Source organism: Synchiropus splendidus, chromosome 8 (assembly GCF_027744825.2).
Source record: "Synchiropus splendidus isolate RoL2022-P1 chromosome 8, RoL_Sspl_1.0, whole genome shotgun sequence".
Lineage (NCBI taxonomy): Eukaryota > Metazoa > Chordata > Actinopteri > Syngnathiformes > Callionymidae > Synchiropus > Synchiropus splendidus.
The window spans coordinates 6862958-6880738 of record NC_071341.1 but is presented as its reverse complement, the minus strand read 5'-3'; the positions used below and the strand labels follow the sequence as shown (position 1 = coordinate 6880738).

Here is a 17781-nt window from a genome sequence, read left to right as displayed (position 1 = left end):
CAAGAAAGAATCCTACACATGAGACGACAGTATTGCATATACTTGTGGGGAGCAGAAAAGCTCTTCAATAAAACTTACACGAGCCAATAATATATTTGGGACTTCATCCTCGCTCCTCCTTCTTTGAATGTTCTGCCCTGCCTACACTCCAACTTACGAGCTGAGGCTGAGAGCAGTCACATACCGCTTTGAAATATACGTGAAGCACACGCCTAAACGCAGGTGTATATGAACACAAACAATTGCCCTTAGCATCATTAGTTGAAAATTATTACAAAAACTTTGATTGCTCTGAGGCAGGCACCCACACAGACACAGCAAAACAAAGGCATCAATGTCTAATGCATCGGCCTGTGAACACTAATAACAACTGGCATGTAACAGGCCGAGGGCTGGTGAGAACACATTTCCACTGCAGATGCAGATCTGAGCCAGTCAGCATCTTCATAACGTTTATGTCTTCATTAGAAATAAAGTCATTTTTGCACATCATTGATCTCCTCTCATAAGTCAAAGACAAAGATAAAAACCAGACTAGTACACAAACAGAAGTCAAACTCTTGACTTTGGAATTCACCATAACATGGTCAGCGTTCATGCAGGTGACTACATGACAGTTATGTTAAATGTATGACAGCTTGCATCAGTACTGTAAAGTTTTAAAGAAGAAAATCATGTTTCTGAGACTCAGTTTTGTCTTCACGTAGGAAAAAAAACATAGGTGTAAACATTTTGACTTAAAATCACATAACATTCTTTCAACATCATGCCTTGAGAAAAATTATATCTTTTTAAAGATAATATCTCACGTGATCAAACGTATTGAAACGATGTAGAAGCATTGAAACAAACAGAAAACACATCATGAAGGTGGACACAATCATGGTGGAAATCCCAACAGAGACATCATAATGCTTGAAGTCTCGCTCAAGTTGCGAATTCCAGATTCCAAATGAAGACAAGGACTGCGTGAGGACCACTAGGATTGGTGAGAGATTTACTTTTCATGATTAAAAACTGGCATTTTTTGTGTCACCAATTCAGTATTTGTCAGTAAATTGGGGAATGCGGTTTCAAAAAAATCCTAGTGGAAACCCAGGGGAAGATTGGGCACTTCAGTAATGTTACGTAACAGAGTGCACTATATGCGCTGTCCTCATATCGTGTCCAAAAATAAAAATAAAAAAAATCGAGTGTAGATTTTAGATTAACATTTTTGATGGCAATATTGGTTTCTCTGTACGAGGTTTTAGAACGAGCACAAAATTGTAGTTTAACTACCAGGACATTACAGCAAACTGAAGTAAAGATAAGTAGTTAACTCTTTATGATGTTGATCCCAGTAAGTGGGAAGAGCAGGGATTGATGCAAGACTGAACAGGCATGCTCCACTTTCCATGACAAATGATGTCGAAAGTGGGATGGTCACATGAGACTATTGGAAGCTCAGAGTGTTTGAAGAGCGTGAAGGAATCAAAGGAATAGGTTACCTCAGCATGAAGTATAAGGGGCCTATGATGGAGAAGTACGGACAGTGTAGCCTGAGGGCCAACAGAGTGTTCCCACAGAAGGTAGAAAAAAAAAGATGAATCATCCTCACAAGGTTGACAAAGCACGTTTGACAGCCAACCAACAAGGACGGCTCTTGGACATTCTGGGGTGTTTACAGGTTTTCATCGTAGATGACCAGGGCTTTAGACCAGGCATGGACAGGTCTTCTTCAATCACTGCACAGGTGTTGTTCTGATTATGACAGATTGCGCAAATGCTTTTTGCATATTCTACATAGTGAGAGCAATAATTCATAAAACAAACATTGCTTATGTGAAAGCATGTGCTCTTGTAACTTAGGCCACAGACACAAGGCTCGGCGCGAGCAGAGATTTGATGGGAAATAAAGCTTAGAGAGGGGCGCTCCAGCTTCAAAGAGCAGAGGCGCAGCAGACTTTATGGCCATCATTAGGGGGATTCGTCTTTCCGGAGAATTGGAGACATTGGTCATTCAATATAAATCTCTTGGTGCCCATTGCATAGCCAGATTCTGTCACATCATCAACAGATTGCAAGTCACAGCAATGGCTGAATCAGAATCGGCATATGGGTCTGGTTTTAATGTTTGAAGTTCGACAAACAAAAGCTTCAATGAATCTGTAAACGCTTCCCCCAAACCCGAGGTCACCATCTCTCGACCACACCTTGCCGCAGTCCATTGAGCTCTCTAGAAGCGTCCGCTGCTGGCAAGTCTGTCACGTGTGATCCGAGTCTGACCTGTCCCACCTGTTTAATCGCTTTCTCAACCAGCAACCCAAGCCTTGCTGCCAGCAGAACACCATCCACTGGTACCTGAACCCTCACTATCACCCGCCACACCTGCTGGCCACAGTAAACTTGTTTTCTCAGCTGCTGTCTGCTTTTGGATTGAGTCTCACACATCAGAGCACGACACCTGATTGATATTGCAAGGCAAGTTCCCAATGATATACAAAACACCTGAATATTGTTAGCCAAATCAAAACACTCAACCCTCGACCATGGTGCCCACAATTTTTTATATTGGGAAACATTATTGTTGGTGCACTTATATTTCAGAGAGCAAGTCTATAGTGGAAAATTAATCAGTGAAAATCAAGAATTCACTTGTATTGTAAGTGACTCATATGCTCAATCTTCTGGTCAAATTAAAAGTAAAATTCATGAAAAATAGTGAGGTTTTTTTAATTGACTAAGACTTGCAATGTCATCCAGACACATTCTGTCGACTTGGGCCCCCACAGTTACTCGGGCCCTCACGGGGTACAAGTACACTCACATTAAATTAAGCTGTCTTCATGAACATGAATATAAAGTGGATGCAAGTTATTTGCAATCCTGAGAGCAGGAATGAAAACAAAGATGAGTCATTTGAATACATGAGGCACACATATTTACACACTGCCCTCTCCTGGACAATGGTAACAACACATGGAAAAGCTACCCCCTCCCGCTCTCTCTCTCTATCTGACGGTCCACAAAAACACACCTTCTGTGAAGACTTCAGCAACGTCTGAGTCAGACATTTCATTCTTCAATGATGCCCCTCCACCATCCTCCCCTCTCTCTTTCTTCTCTGCCAGTATAATCAGAGCTGCTGCTGCTGCAGGAATCCCAGTAATGTTTTCCAGACGTTTCTTTCTGTCCTGCTCTGGGAACACTGTGAGTGTGACAGCATTGGAGAGACGGCAAGACTCGCGCGTGATTAAACAGAAGATGAAGAGGCAACTACATGAGCTGCTGTTCATGTGCCAACTCAGGACTTGAGCGAGTTGTAAATGTGGGTCTGTCCTAAAGGCCACACTGATACAGCATGTCTGAGAGCTGGTGGAAGGAGGGGTTATATCTGACCAGCATTGAAATTTAACTATTCCCTATCCTCCTCGCTAAGTTGTTCGTCTACGTGGTCGAATTATGGTATACGACAGACATTTTGGGACGTTCTTTCAAGCTTATCTTTGCGATTTACACACGCTATTTGTATCACACTATCTCTAGCTGCATGGCACCGGTTTGATCTCCGTCTTTTTTATTACAGCCTTGAGGTTATAAACAGTGTAATATAAAGGCTATATAACTATGCCAGCCTTAGACAAACAAAGCTAACATTGATCTTTAGCCACATGTTTAAGGAGTGTCCAGCTTAGTCAGTGTCTAACAAAAGTGGTCCAGAGACAGAAAGGTAGAAAAAGTTACAGCTACAAAATGAGACAGCTGAGTGAGGAACTGCAACACTCCTTCATAATACATTTGTGATCATGGGCACCTCGCTGTAAACCACTCATGAACAAATGTCATAAGCCTTCTTAATAATATTCTTGTCTTTAATGGCGCAGACTGGTATCTGTGGAAGTCTTAATTGATTATGAGCTGTCAAGACAAATAAACTTGTTCAAATCCATGATTAGAGTTGATCTAGATGCAGTTTCAACACATTAAAACGTGGTTAATCCACTCATGTTTCTGACCTATGAAACCAAATATTCCACCGACGTACACATCAGTCAGCATTAATCACCATGTGTTAATGTGTGCAGTTCCCATCCAAACAGCGTCTGTCGTGACTCATGTTCGCATGACGATAAAAATAAAAAAGGCAAGTGTCTGAGGAAAGCCCCGTGCATAAATGGTTGATTTGTACATTTATACCCAGCTCACTCTACAGCCTCGTGGGAATCTAGTAGGGGGAACTTGACTTCACTCTTGCGTCCCCTTCCCTCCCCTTGAATTCTCCCCTCTTACTTCCTGCTACACAGTCTTTCTAAATTATCTTGGCTATATATAGAAACTTTCCACTCTTTATTCTTTTTCCATACAGTCCAGAATGAAGGTTGGGAGTGCAATTCTGAATATCATAGTTAGACAATCTTGGATGCAGGAAATTCACATCCAGTCTCCGCATGTCATCATCACAATGGGGCATCAAATGCATATCTGTGTTGCTTTGTGCTGCTCAAACATCTTTAAGAGTGATTCATGTAGGAATCACACAAGGAATTGAGTAAAACCTAATTCCAGAAGTAAGTTGCAGGGCTATGGAAGTCATTTTCTTCTATGGTCTGTGAAATGCTCATTATATGTTAGGCATGACATTGTATTTCAGTGGCTCCTGAACCCACCCTTCATGGCAAGGTCACAGTGATTTAATTTCAACTGTGTGCACAGTGACATCAGCGCAAGACACATGACACCAGGCACTGAACAGCGTCATCAGCCATTATTGTTTTGGGAACACGGTGAGAAGGCGTCGACGACAAGGCGAGCACAGAACGATTCTTGATCCGTTTCAGCTATATAATACTCAACAGAGAATGTCTTCCTCCAACACCCACCCACCCACCCACTATCATGACAACATACTTTTTATTTGTCCTATACACCCTGAGTCTGAACAGACAGAAACGTCATTGGTGGCTTACTACCAAAAAACCACAACAGCTATAAGTAACGCCTTTTTTGGAAACCAAAGACAAAACTTCTTTCTATGAGTCTGGCAGGTTCAAGGTCACACTGATGAAGTTGTAGCTAAATTTGACTACCCATATCCAATGATGGTGGACACATGGACCAGTCAAACAAACCTGCAGTCTATATCAGTGTGAAAAAGTAAAAGCTGATCAAACCCTAGAGATTTGGTAAAAAGCTGGACAACAATCAGGTTGGGTATTGTGATATTGTACATGTTTAAGGGCAAAAAATAGACTTGGAAAAAGATGATGAAAGTGTATGTTTCTTTGAAAGACAAGTCACGCAGGATAGACACATTGGAGCAGATAAAAAGGTGCTTACTGTTTAAATAGAGCCTAAAAACCTTCCATCAAATCGTTCTGGTTTTCATCACTCGTCCTTCTGTCAGACACGCTACAGGCTGCAACAGAACAGCGGCACATTCATTATGATTGCAAATCTTGCAATCCTGCAGTATCTCGACTATAAATACCAGTGAACTTTGGCCTGCTGTCTCACAGCCGTCAGAAGAGGATCAGTGGACACAAATCAAGCAATAAACAAAATCCAAAGTGCTTCTCCAGCCATAAAACATCAGCTCAAAGTTGGTGTTCATCTTCCCCGTGACACACATGAATGCAAACATTGCTTTGACATGATCCAGACTGTCATTCCATTCGCATCTTCAACCCTCATCTTTCACTCCTCTCTAACACTCATGCCACCTAATCACACTTTCCATCTTCATTTGTCATCTCGTCTTTTACACTTCAACAGAGAGGCTGCACAAAGCACAGACTAACTTAAACAGAGGGCCAGAGGAATGCTAAAATAAAAGAGACCTAAGACTTGAAAATGGTGAGAAAAATATAAATGGCAGTGTAGGGCGGCCAGTGATGTCAGAGCAGAAGAATGTAAGCCATGTGGGCGGCAAACAAGAGTTGGGAAATTGAGACAAGAGGGCATGAGTAAGATCATAAAAAAAATGAAAGAGCAACAAGACAATAAAAGAGAGAAGCAGCAGGAAGTTAGGGACAGATGGTCCACATGTCATGGCAAAAACGGAGGATAATAATATGAAATATGTACCAGTGTGTGTGTACGGTGAGAGTCACAAGCTGACATAACAAGTGGTTTGACAGCTTACAGAGGCTGAGTACCATATTGACACAGGGGGGTTCCCAGAGGACAACAGTCCCGTTTCGCTGTCTGCAACTTTGAGCGGTTTTAGAAAGTAAATCACAGGTCAGACTGCGAGTGTGTGTGTGTCTGTGTTTGGGCTTGTTTATACTGCCTCGTGGGGACCAATTCGTGACAAACCAGTGTCCTCGTGGGGACCTTATGTCTTTGTGGGGACCTTTTGCCAGTCCCCAGAGCTCCAAACCTCAATTTGAGGATGAAGACTTCAAAATAAGGAGATGATAATAATTGGGTTTCAGTTTGCTTCAGAGTCCTGGTGAAGGTCAGCCAAATGTTTTGGAGGGTTAAGTTAAGGTTGAGAGGCAATGTGTGTGGCACAATGTGCCCACAGGGAGAGAAATACAAACAAGTGTGTGAGTCTATGCGCATGTGTCACCCAATGGCTTCCTGATCAAAGTAGAAAAAAAGACCAAAATAATAAAAACAACACATGCAGACTAAAACATTAGTCCTCTAAAATAATGCTAAAATCATTTCATTTGGGAATGAAAGCTGGCGGTCTTTGCTTCACATGCAGACCTTATATGGACATACTCACTGTACTGAAGACACACCCACTTTTCCACTGTGACAGTCTGGTCAAGCAGGCATTTCCTAGAGTGTCTCACCGCTTTTCCCCAGCCATTATTACCGTCATGGTTGAAGTGTCCAAACAAGAATCAAACGTCACTCCAATAAAACTGCTGTGATTGCATTCAAACTATGAGGCTGCTCCCAGGACATTGGCTACTGCTGCTGCCATGACACACTCAACACTGTGCTGAGATAATAGTCTATTTTTATGGATGAGCAAGTTGGACCCTCGATGGTCAAAGAGAAGAGTAAAGTCTACCAGGATAATCAACATGAACACACATTAAAGCAGAGAGAAACCACCATCTTTTTGTGTTTGAAAGTGGACATCTTCTGTATGTTGACTGGTTTGAAGTCAATACAGTTTTCAAGTGAGTACTCTATCGCTCTGTTGTGAAGGTATGTGGACAAGTTAGAGCCACATCAGGTTTAAAACAACTCAGTTGAGCATTTTAACAGCTTCTTCGTGTTAAGTGTGTGCAGAAAGAGGAGCATTGCCTGCAACACTGTGCGCTGCGAGTGATGGACAAGTAGCGTCATCATGCATCTATAGTGTATAGAAAGAATGTGATGAATCCACGAAACAGTCAGAGTTGTGGGGAGGAGGTGCACCTCAACAACACAACACCACATTCGTATTTAAAAACAGGAGGAGGTACGGAAAATACAGAAGATGTTGCAAAGGCAATAAAGACGCTTTCTCAGTCTGACAGTTGCAGTCTGGGATTTTGGGTGTGGTCCTTAGCAGCAGCTGAACCCAACTCCAGCACAGACTAAAGCAGAGACATTTTAAGTGTCACACAGGGACAAACTCAGTTCATACAATTGAACTGGTTCCTGATGAAGAAAAAAAAATTATAATCAGGAAAAAAATAAAATATAAGCAGCTAGTTCCTCTTGACTCTGCAAGCACATACTTGTGTTAGCGTGAACATAAACACTGAGAATAGGAATGTGCAAGCACTGTCCTGCCACCTCTTGAGCAAACCTTGATTTTCTCTCACATAAACCTAATCCTTATACGTCACCAAGTCAAATACAGACTCGCAGCACCAGACTAAATTATTTATAAAGCCAGATTTAAAAAACAAAACAGACAGTTCACTCTCCCACCATCGTTACCACATTTGTGTCAACAGGGCAGGTGGTAACTTGCTGTGGAGGAACTCAAAACATTGGGAACATTCTGCTTGACTGAGTTCCATTCCCACGTATTTTCCTCTTGACGTTTTGAAACTTCCTCACTCCTACTGTTCAGAACTCTGACAAACAATTATTATCAGCACAACATCTATGGCAACCCTAATGGAAGAATTCCATTCAAGGTTAAAGCCGTCTGTCTTTAGATAGAATTTCAGATAGATTTCAGCTAAATTGGGGAAGAAGTGATGGACATAGGAGGCCATGCACTTCCGCCGGTCCAACTGAGTCACACGTTTGACATTGTTGGAGGATTGCACCACAGGAAACATGTTGTCTAAAATAAAAACAAGCTCTATCACAGAAAATGGCATGGCAACACTTCGTAAATAGCACGATATTGAACCTCATTTTTTATGTTTACCGAGTCTGTCCTGTTCAAGTGACGCAGTGTTATTGTAGCGTTGGAAGTAGAAAATATTGCTTTTCATGTAGACTGACGCCAAATGTTGGGACTATACAAGATGGGTACAATTCACAATAATCCAGGAATCTGGACGATAAAATAATTTTATTTAATCAATAATATTTATTACATGTACTTCAGCCGCAATACCAAGTATTACAGGGTTACTTACAAAGCTGCTACATGTCCATACAAATTAACTTCCTGTTTATTTCATCCTCTTCCCCTTTGCTGATTCAGCATCCATGAATTGGGAGCAAAAATAAAGATGCACATCGAGGATACTAACGCCTCACTGCACTCATCATCCTAAATAGCATAATCGTATGCAAAGGGGGAAGGAAACTTCAAGGGAATTTTGACAGCAAAAGCGAGTAATACCACAATCATTTAAAAAAAAAAAGACTTTAGTTGAGGATATAATGACAGTAAACGCATGAACGTCAGAAAGTATCCACATTGTATACTGCATACAGCTTCCCAACATTTGGTTTTGTGTCAAATTTCAGTTCCAAATGATGCCAGATGATTTAACTTTAAAACTATTCATGGCTTCATGACTTCACTGTGGGAACAAACATTACATTATTTAAGCCAATCAACTTGTATTTCAGAAACATGGAATGTGACAAATGAGATGGATATTTATGTGTAAACCAAGTGAACTCTGGGTGGAATCTCTGGAGAAAGTAACACAATTCAGAGCCACTCCCATTTCTGAAGGATGGCTCAGCAAATTGCTCTCTTGTACTCACTTCAGAGAAGTTCAACTTGTGGGTTCATGTTCCAAAATCCTCTCAAGAGATTTATCACTGAGGATTGGCTACAGGGACATGGTAAACACATGGTAATACACTGCAGCCTAGTAGCAATGCTCCATCTGACTGACGTCGATCCGAGATGTAAACACCTCTGACATGTGGGAAATTATCCAGAAAAAAATACAGCAAACACAACACTCCGTCACAGTAATGGACAGTTGCAGCTCATTTGGTTGAACGTCATCCTGTGACACGTAATGCTTCTAAGACAACAGTTGCACACCCTGCTAGCCAGAGCTGTAATCATGATAAAATGGAACTCCTTGCCAAGAAAGACAAGAGTCTCTGGAGTCCAGACGACAGACATAGAAGCAGAGATTATGAGCAGGCGGGACGGCCATGTCACATGATATCATGTCACAATTAAGCGTATGTATTAAGAGTGTTTGGTCTTTGGACAGGCACATATTCAGCATTCATTCATTTTTCTGTCCTTTAGAGTGACAATTTTGTTATATCCTCACTTCACTTAACTGCACACCAGTTTGAGCATCAAGTTAATGTGTGACACTCTGCCCTTTAGGAGGCGCAAAAAAAGGAAACAATGTACCTTTAGAAGGTCATGTTGAGGGGTCATGCAGAACCATTAAGTCCAGGCAAACTAAAGTTTGGGTTACATTCGCTGTTGTTTTTCACAGAACATTTTTCTTATGAAAATATGTTCTGTGCTGTGTTCTATCTATGTGGACACAGAAACACAGTAGTTTTGTATGGTCTCATCATCATTTTCTTCCCTTACATGTCACCGTAAAGTAGTGAAAGCTAGCAGGGAGAGTCTGATAAAAGAAGTTTGGACTTTGAATTCAAATTGCGGCTCACTCAGACCGTCTGCAGATCACCTCCCCTACCCTTAAAACCCATTACTTTGAAGTGTTTACAGAGGTTTACACATTTATAAATATACAAAGAAGTTTATCACACAAGGAAGTTACCAACCAAAGCAGTTGTAGAATGTGTACCGAGACACATGCATCATAGCTAGGGTGGGCAGGGCTGCTGGTGGGGTAGGTCAGACAGTTAGCTTTGATTATTTGGGTTTGAGAAATGAGGTATGCAGCTCTCAGCTGTGTTAAGGACAGAAATAACTGAAGGACAACTGCAGCCCCACACTCCAACACGAGTGTTCATGAATTCTGATTGTGCCTCCAATTCTGAAAGTGAAGGGATGTGGGAAGATACTTCACAGTCTTAGTTTAACACTCAACAACCTGTGCTGGGCTAACCATTCATAGAGAGTATTGCATAACAACTTTATGTTAGCCTCCTGACCCACAGACGGCAGCTTGTTCCCGGGCAGGACACCACATAACATTTCTGCCCTTAACACCCGTTACCATTAGTGTCAATCATGTTACATACCATATGCTTTGAATCTTACTGGTGTAGTGTGTCTACAATCCTGAGTAACAATGTGGCAGACTGTAAACATGTTGGAATATGCTTTCCTTTTGTCCGGCAGGTGCTGTTGCCAAGGTTATTCCACCCTTACTCAACTATTCCAGCTCAGCAGCGCTCCATCTCGCTTCTAAAGTCCAAGGACACACCTGCTTTGACTGTCCCCGTATCGTCAGAGCTACCTGGTTAAAGGTTAACAAAAAGGAATAACGTGCACAGAACCAACGTTCATTCTGTTTGTATTCAGTATTCAACTTGACTGAAGTCACGTTTATGAAAATTCTGAGGGGAAGTTTCTCTGGCAGATACACTGGGCTCAGCAGATTTACTTTCCTGATATAAAGCCTCCAACAAAAATTCAGAGAAACAGCCTCCAGATGAGAACATGATATTGATGTGATATATCCATTTTTATTTGATGGTGTTGGATTTAACTTCCAACACCAGTCACACTTAATTATAGGTGGTGACTCCTGAGGTTGATACAGTTTTCAATGGATCAGCAAATAGGAAACAGACACTGGGAAGTTCAGCCAAGCTACTACATCAATGCATTAAGACAGCCAAAGGGCCAACTAGATTTCCAAAGTCAAACCAGAGGAAAATAAATCTTTCTCGTTCCAGCCATGTGATCCTGCTTCTAGCTGAGGATTTATCTTTTGAAACCATAAATTACAATCCTTATCTAAATATATTGATTGAAGTCAGTTTATTGGTGGATCATACTCCCAACTCCAACTTGTCAATTTAAAAAGTTGTACATCAATAATCGACATCTCACATGGGTTAAAAAATAACTCAGTAACCAACATAGGCCCCTATAAAAAATCCAGTTCAGTCAAAAATCACTCTCCCAACAAATTCATTTTTATGCAAGATGGAAAATATTCATTTAACGCATTCAAGTCAGGTATCAAACACAGCACTCAGTCTAAAACATATTGAACTCGACAGCAATGCAGCAATCACTTCAGTGTTTTTCATAACCAGCCAGCTGTGATCAAATCTTTATGATCAGTAACAATTTCTGTTATTTGGTTATCATGAATCTGAGCGTGAAAAGATCATGTGGGGTTCCTCAAAGCTCCATTCTTGAGACCACTCTATTGAATACGACACACTCACAACATATCACAACATATCCTGACATTTGTTTCGCAGAATGAGGATGAAAACTCTTTATTACCAAGCCAGAAAAAGTGAAAACTGCGTGTAGTTGTTAATCAAAGTTAAATGTGTTCACTGTCTTATCAGCTTAAACTCAAAGTGCAAAGAGCAACACATGAAAACAAAAACATGGACGGTCATTTGGTGACTCAGTTGCATGATAAATTGTGTAAAACTGTCAGAAAAAAATGTCAATATGTAACTAATAATAATTACAACAATAGGGGTTGACTCAATTCAACATGCTATTTATTAAGATTTTAATATTTGAAGAGAGAATGATGAAATTTAAGTGCAATCTGGAAACATAAGCTCCAACATCAGGGTGCACTGCATTTTTGCACTGCAGTTTTTGGTTTTTCTTTTAAACTTAAATTTCCAACCATCAGCTCAAGTGTCATATAGACTCCTTCATCATGGATGTTTTGGTAATGACAAAACATTACATGATGTGGGGTTCCTGGAATTGGTGCTCTGAAAAATGTTCACTGTGAAAGAAAGATTATAGTTGAGTAATCTGTGTAATGTGAGTTGTTCTTAAGTCATTAATGAATTAATATGAATATGTTTTTATCTCATCCCTAAATTAGATATAACAATCTACATTTCAAAATTAATTTGCCAATAACTGGACAGAAACATAATGGGAAAATGGACTGTTTGAATAATATAGTTAGTCACGTATAATAACAAAAACATACACAGATTGAATAGTACTTTGTCAAACTGTAAACTGGGAAAGAGGTTGACAGGTTTTCTTAATTCTTTCTTCACTGTTTTCTTAATTCACCTAAACATGTAAAGAAAGCACAGTGGACTATAATTTGTTTTGATTTCAAGGTGGAACCTGCAAGTAAAGGTGCTGTCGAAGTTTTCTATCTGCTTTTATTAAACACACAACAACAAACAAACAGAGCAGATATCATCATTGCTTCAACAAACCCAGAGATTTGCATTTGCAGTCATATGACAACAACACACAGTGGGTGTGTCACAGCTCGAGTGAGGAAGCAGCAGAGGAGACTGACGCAGGGGTGGATGTAATGACCAGTGTGGCATGATTATAGGATGCAGAGGGAAGAGGACAACCGGTTTCAATGCGCTATTAAACAGTTTTGAAGCTAATAGCATATTCCAAGTGTCTCTCAGGTTAATAATTCTCATCATGGTGAAGTGGTAAGCAGCTAAAAAGCATCTCAACAGTACCACTAAGCCACTAAACACTGATATTTTCAATTGTATTCATATAATATTTCAACACGAGCAACAAAGTGTGGGCCAGTTTTATCAAACTCTGACTTGAAGTAACCACAGCAGTCACAGTACAAACCTATAAAAAATGCAGTTATGTGTGGGGTTCCCAGCCCTTGCATGTACAAAAATGGCAGTGAGGCTGGTGTTGATATTGACTCACTTCCAAGGTGGTTTCCAGTCCCACGGCAGTCGGGGCTTTAATTCATAGCAGGGCAGGATTCAATCACTCAGCAGGGCGGGGCCCGCTGCACCACTGTTCTGGGATGTGGGAAAGGAAAAGTGGCGGGGCTCCGCAGCTGAGGTCTACATTCAACCAGGCATACCCACGTGCAGGTGTCCACATTCACAAGGGCAGGAACAGCAGCCAACTTCCTGCCAGACACTAATTGTTCACTTTACTACAACCTCCGGCAAAACTTTCCGGTATCATTGCCTTCCATGTTCATTTGATGATCACTCCAGAATTCAGCAGCGAACTCGGTTTCACAGGGCAGCCTAAGCTCCATCACCACAACAAGTGTTTTGCCAACATATTTATTTGTATCAAGAATAATACTGCCATGTTGGTGTTAGCCAACACCTCACTTCACAAGCTAGTGAGAGTGGAAGTCACTGTTGTATTCTGTACAAAAGGCAGGGTGAGTTCCCTCCAGAGATCCCAAAAGTATCCAATATAGTTTCAATAGTCTCTCTGTAGTCTCACTGTACATAAACACTCCCGGTTCAACAAGTAAATTATGGAAGAAAAGTACAGAAAGAGTTGTTTATTGCAGACATTCAGGCTCTATCTTACCCAAAAGTACCCAGCCCTTCTCTTACGAGAACTCCGGCTCGGCCACAGGCCTGAAATATCACCAGAATGCAAGCCATCAGGATTATAAAAAGCCCCACTGACTGTGAAAGGAAAAAGTGCCTGTGCAACATGGCAAAGGAAAAAAGTCCCATCAGGGAGTGATAGCTTTGGAAAAAGATATTGACATGGGTGACACTGATGTGTCAGGTTGCATAAGCAGATTATGCAACTATGTAGATGATAAGTATCAGCACAGCGCCTCATCAGTGAGTTCATGACTAACGTGACAGAATATAATAACTTGCATACAGACCCTATAATATTGCCTACTTAGAAAGGAAATCATAATAAATCCATTAAGAGGGCTGCAAATGTTTAGCGTCGTACCAGGTCATAAGACTCAGCTGACAGTTAGAAAACGCACCAGCCATCAGTCTTGCTGAGGGTGAACTTCCTGTTTTTTTCCATTAAAATTCAAACATCTCAACATGTCAGAGTAACATAAAAGTAATTTCTATCGACACATTAGAGGCATTACAACAGCGTTTTCGGTTGTCCCTAAGAACACGCTCACACCTCTTGATTTATTACCTGATGCCAATCTATGGATGATTTCTGTTGAGTGCAAACTTTAATCACACCTGACTTGAGTGGAAAAACCTACATAGTTGCTCGAACCTTCTAATGGTTCTAATGGTTGTGGATTCTGAGATTACTCTTCCTTCTAGCATCATGAATTTGGATGTTGGATGTTGGACTTTTCAGATGCCTCTAACCCATCTAAGTACCATGACTTGGATAAATGTGAAGCAGTATAAACACAATATCCTACATGGATTGAAAGGATTCAGAAGAGGATGACTGAAAATATGCTGTCAGCAGTGAGGAAGCTAAGAACGAAATAACACGATGAGAAAATGTGTGTTTGTTGCACAGTTAAACTGCAAACAGACTTGAGTTGTATAATGTAAACTGTGATCAGGTACATCGTAATTCTAGATAAAATGCGTCATTATATTTATCTGGCACAAAGTTTCATTAGTTCATCTGCAAAAAAAAGAGTGTCAAAGCATATATTACAGCCATGCAATGCTAACAAGTCCAAGCTGTCAGTCAAAGAGGATTATACCAGAGATACTTAACTTCATCCCATGAAGCAGCTGTTATAGGAGCACTACAGGTCCTGGTCTTAAAGGGACCGGTCAGCAATATGTTATTTACTTTCACTCCCTATAGATGTCAAGCATCAACTTGTTCAGTGGCTACTCTCATATCAAAATAAAGATCAGGACAAGTCTCTCATCTCTGACTGTTGTAAAAGATGTAGGTTTTAGAACAGCACAGATCAGCCTGACAGGTGCTGCCTTTGTTTTTATTAACCACATTCACCAACAGGTGGAAAGGGCTTTTGTCAACACACTCTGAGGTGACACTTTCACACTTGACTCAAGCAGAAATACTTTCATGGTCCAGCCCAAACAAGCATGTTGAAACCGAGGGTGAAGAAGATAATGCAAATGCCAACAAAAGATATGTCACAGACATATATCTACTCTGGATCGCTATGGTATCAATAAAGGCAAAGGCCAATTGAGGTTAGGGGTCAAATCTTCGATTTCATGCTGGACTCATTCATTGCTTAAGTAGCACACGACATTCAACTGTTGACTGAACTGAACACAGGGACTTTACAACAGCTGCCCGTTTTTCAGCGTCTATGAACAGGTTTTAACGGCAACAGGTAAACGGTGACTTTAAAGAGTCGAATAAAAATACTTCCAGGCGAGTTTATACCTGCAAAAGACATTCGGTTGCACAGCATTCGGTTTACGGCTGCCCATGCAGTATTAGCTGTTAAACTTCAAAGGAACATCTGCATTGCTCAAGAGCACTCGCTCTCACATCACACTTTCATGGAACGTCACAAAACAACGGGGAAAGTCATCAAAATGTCACCGAACTAACCATTTTAGTCAGCAAACATATGTCACCGCAAAGTTTGGGTTAAAAAAAGAAAGTTAGCAACGCTTAGCATCTAGCAGTCAAACGCTAATAAAACGTACCTTCAAAAAAATACAGGTCGAACGCTCCTGTTTGGTTCCACCAGACAGGGTAGGCGGGCAGCGGGTTCGGCGGTGCCTCGGTGAGTGAGTTGGGCTCCGGTGAGTGGAGATTGGAGCGGTTCTCTGGACCCTCCCACCACTCCCGGCTGCTCCCTCGCTTGCTCAGGTTGCGCGATGACGTCACGGAGTAGCGTACACCACAGCGGCTTTTAGTGTCACTTAAAAAGTGACTCCAATAGAACACGGTGTCAATATGCGGTAGGAGACTCGCTTAGTTCCTTTAAGTAGTGAATGGGAGTGGTGCGTGTGGTAACATTCTCGCTTCCTTCTCCTTCGCCGCTGCAGTAACAGGAACTATGCGAGTCACGTCTCCGCTGTTTTCTCTGTAAACATCGGTGTGAAAAAGAATCTCAGCTGTCCGTCTCACATCGTTGGTGTCGCTCAGTCATGAGCAGAGGTGAATGGCGCGTTTCTGTGGCGTCCAATCACTCATCAACAACTATTTTGGTGATGACAGCGACGTACAGTCGCTTCAACATTTGAGCAGACGTGTGGGCTGATAGGCTGAGAAGTGAGAATGCGGACAGCAGACAACACTTCAAACTCAGGTTGTGGACTTGAGCAGGCGTTACGTAACAGCAGGCAGCTGTGTGTTGGAGTGGAACCAAAGAGTTCTTGTGCCCCCTACTGGTACTTTGTGTCACTGCAGTCTGCTCATTTAAATAATAATAATAATTGCAAATGAAGATAAAGATCATGTAAAGCGACTTTTCTCAGCGGTATCTGCCTGAGAAAAGAAAGAAACACCCACTGTGAACATAAAACTAACGCTGCTGGTCAGACATTGAGGCAATCCGGAAATAAAAGTATATTTTATCCGTCTCCGCAGCGCATTTAATCCGTAATGCAACGCCGATGTATCTAGTAAAGACCATTTACTAAAGTACTTGATTGACCCATTAAAAGATATTGCGACAGCCAAGCGCGTGACCTTCTGAAAAACTCAATATGACAGCACCACAGAGCAGCTGTGAGGGTGACCTCCGTGCCGGCCATCAATACCAGAGCGGCGCAGTAGTTTGTCAGCGCTGCCAAAGGCGGGAGTGGATCGATCCAGCGGCAGATATACACGATGAATGGGAGACTTCGCTACCAGCCGAGTGGATAGTTTTCCTCTCTGTGAACGAAACTTTCAAGTCACAAACGCAGAAATGAATAAAGTGTCGCTGCAAAAGAAGAATGGAAGGTTAGTTCGGTGAGTGGGAAATTGATCTTTCCACCAGTCAATACGCGCCATGCTCTCATCGTTCAGATTTCACTGCGACCCCTGTGAGGGAACTGAAACTGGCCGCTTTTTCATCAAATATAGTAGTCTGTCACAAAAACAAACGATTCTACCATAATCATTCAATGAAATGAAAATATGTGTTCCAGTGCAATTGATATTCACTCCTCACTTACATCTGTTTTCGTCTGGAATGTTTGTTGCCTTTTGGGAGTGAGTTGCTGAGTAAAAAGGGACCATGAGCAATTGAGAGAGGACTCCACCTTGTGGCCTCACTGAGAAGTTAAACTACTGGAAAGCAGCGAGTCTGAACCCTCGGGAAAAATAGCAACCCAGGACACTACAGCATCCAGAACAATGTTGAGTCTTGGGTGATGGTATATATATATATATATATATATATATATATATATATATATATATATATATATATATATATATATATATATATATATATATATATATATATATATATATATATATATATATATATATATATATATATATATATATATATATATATATATATCATGTACATTTCAGAGAAAACATCACTGTTATGCAAGTCAAATTGTAAATAAATTCTTTTCTGACCAGGTCTTTTTAGCTACGCTGTCCTTCATTCATTTAAAAAGAAAATGTATCAA

General features: G+C 41.1%; 1 protein-coding gene across 2 annotated transcripts in view; it reads right to left on the bottom strand.

The window, feature by feature from the left end:
- Positions 1–17781, bottom strand: part of LOC128763582 (unconventional myosin-Ic-like) — a 43201-nt gene that overhangs the window by 22336 nt on the left and 3084 nt on the right. The window contains exon 1 of one of the 2 annotated variants that reach the window (XM_053872539.1): positions 15850–16068. The exons of the other annotated variant lie outside the window; for it this stretch is intronic. The gene's annotated coding sequence lies outside the window, so the exon portion shown is untranslated. Of the gene's footprint in view, positions 1–15849; positions 16069–17781 lie in introns of those variants that run through there. 2 annotated transcript variants of the gene reach the window in all.